Source organism: Triplophysa dalaica, chromosome 22 (assembly GCF_015846415.1).
Source record: "Triplophysa dalaica isolate WHDGS20190420 chromosome 22, ASM1584641v1, whole genome shotgun sequence".
Lineage (NCBI taxonomy): Eukaryota > Metazoa > Chordata > Actinopteri > Cypriniformes > Nemacheilidae > Triplophysa > Triplophysa dalaica.
Genome location: NC_079563.1, coordinates 15,325,254 through 15,328,377, shown reverse-complemented (window position 1 = coordinate 15,328,377; position 3,124 = coordinate 15,325,254).

Genomic DNA, 3,124 nt, shown 5'->3' with positions numbered 1-3,124 from the left:
CTTCTCCGTACTTGATTTGTCCTTTGAATATATTAATGGAAAGACATGGTCAGGTTTATATGTTCAAACCGTATAGAGCTCCAGGTTTGCAAAGTATCTTAAATTATCATTGTTATGAAACTTAATGCCTTCTTACATGATTTGATGCTATTAACCTCCCAAGCTTAGGTGACCAGTTATTTCTGAAAAGAGTTTATTGTATTATTTCACAATACCGCACCCAGACTGCCATAAGTTTTTTAGCTACTGTATGGCACTTGACGTTTTTGTTTGCAGTATGCATCAGACAGTTTGCAAAGGGACTGTGGGAGGTCCGTGGGTGTGCCGCCTTAGGCTCCGATTATAAAAACTGTACCATACACCCTTCCAAGAGCATCTGCATACTGCTCGGTTCAGCTGTGAGCTGAGTTTTGAAAAAAGCAGCTTCTGCCTTCTTAAACCTTAAAGGAATAGTTCATCCAAAAATGTCCCATGTCATTCTAAAGCTGTATGACTGCAGAACACAAAAGAAAATATTTCGAGGAACTTTGCTAACCAAACAACCCCTTCGCCTCATGGACTTCCATTGTATGGACACAAAACCAATGAGACATTTCTCAAAATACCTTATTTTGTGTTGCACTGAAGAAAGGATCATATGCAGGTTTTGAATGACATGAGAGTTACAGATTGCAGCCTTTACCCGAAATTGTTAATGCTTAATTGTTAATCTGCATCGAACATTGATGAGCTTCCCCAACTTTCTGACATCAGACAGATTCATCTCGGTCTCATTCATAGATTAATTTTACTTCACTTTCACTTTAACAAATGCTCCTTTTGGACTAGTGAGTTTTTAAGTCTAAATGTTACAGTACAGTATGTGTTCATAAAACATCAAGCTCTAGATCTCAAAAGATCAAGAAACATTTGATTCCTCATTATACAACGCCATAAACTAGACTAAACTTAAGATGTAGCTTTGTTCAGAAGAGTTTTCACAGACAGACTATATATAAAATGTATCAGCGATGTCCTACCCTGGTGAGAGAACTGTGTGAGAAAGATTGATATGAGCTGTACAGAGAATATGTGTGTATCACATGTAGTTTTATAGGCCCATAAGTGTCTGTTCCGCAGAACACAAAAGAAGATAATTTGAAAAATGTTGTTATCTGGATCCCATTCACTTGCATTGGTTTTGTGTCCATACAGTATTACAGAAGTGTATAGGGGTCCAGTGCTGTTGGGTTACCAACTTTCTTCGAAATATCTTTATTTGTGTTCTGCGGATGAAAGAACGTCATAAAGGTTTAAAATGACAAGAGTGTGAGTAAATAATAAAAGGATTTTCATTTTTGGATGAAACATCCATTTTAGGTGTAGGAAGTAGTGATGTTTTTGCATCCTGGGTTTAGAATCACTATAAATTGTAATTGTGCTGTTTTTCTGTATTTTTGTAAATCTTTTTTCGTATGTGAATGTATATAAACTCTGTGTTCAATTCTCATCTCAACCCATTTAAAGTTTTATTCTGTGTAACAAAAATATGCATTTTAAGAAAGAATATCCTGACCATATGAGGAATGAGGCTATCAAGCTTCAAAATTGCCCCAAAAAACGTCATTAAAATGTCATAAGTGTAGTCTAAATGATTTGTGTTCTACATGCCCTACATACTGTGATTTTGTGGCAGTAACGGATTAGAAGATTACGTTAAGAAAGTAAGTCATTTTGGTTTAGAATGATATTAGTCAAAGTGTAATGACGACACAACTTTAATTTTTGGGTCAACTTCTTTTTAATGCGAAGTGAAGCCTTTTTTCAAAACATAATTATTTGATGTTAAAGGTAGAGAAATATCAAATGGCCGGCATGTTAGACAACAGTCTATTAGTTTGTCTAGTACACACCTGTCCGCAAGGTCGAAAAACAGTGAAAGCTCTTTACAGATTAAAAATAAACGGCTCCTCTTTTCCTCTCTCAGCCTGCTGTTCATTCTCACACTGTCATTTGTCTGTCCCTGAAACATTCAAGCTGTTATCGAGACACTTTCACACTTCCCTGATGGCCATTGTTTTAATGTGTAACTCAAGTGCTTAACTTTAATGAGATGATGAATATTTACATTTACATTTAGTCATTTAGCAGACCTTTTTATCCAATGCAACATACAAATGAGGTAAACAATAGAAGCATTTGGAACAACATAAAGTGCAATAAAACTGGTCTCATATCGCCTACCACAGTATACTACAAACAGTAGTGTTCAAATTAAAACAAAATTAAAGCCATGTACTGTAATCAGTGTGTTTGCTGAAAGTTTTGGTGCTTTATATACTGAGTAAATGAAAGAGAAAAATGTTCGAATGTTACTGAATATGAATATTTCCGTATTTTGTTCTGGTGGCTTGTCACAACCCTGCTTTATCTGTGGCTCTGGAATCTGTCGAGTTCTATCAGAACAATGAATCCTGCCGGATTCGGATCATGTTGGGTGACTCGCCATCCATTAAACATCAAGTGAACCACCCCATGTATTTTTTCTAAAAGATGGAGTCTTGACACACTGAAAACCAAGTCAGGTTTTTTTTCTGTACTCACAACACAAGTAAACTGTCTTAATTCAGGATGAGACCTTTTTAAGAAAAAATATTTGCTGCCAAATACACAATTCAAGGAAATGTTCTTTTTATTTATTTGCAATTTAATTTCTCTCACTTCCTATTAAAGGTGCAATGTGTAATATCTATTGACAGAAATCCAATATAATATACTTAAATATGTCTTCAGAGGTGTATAAAGACCTTACATACTGAAGCGTTATGTTTTTATGACCTTATAATGAGCTATTTCTATTTATATAAACCGCATGTCCCCTTACATGGTATTCGCCAAGTTGTTTCTACAGTAGCCCTAAACAGACAAATTGCTTTTTTGGCAAAGATGCAAAAATGTGATGACATTTTGTCCTGTGTCAGCCAACATTGTGCTTCGAATGGGAATGTTTGCTGAAAGATGAGCTTGTGGCCTACATTTGGTTTACATTGTTTTATTGACTTGATGAAAGGCTTTCAAACTTTACTTACTACGTTGATTTTCCAACAGGACATGGCGCATAATATGCCAAATAGATTAAATAAGT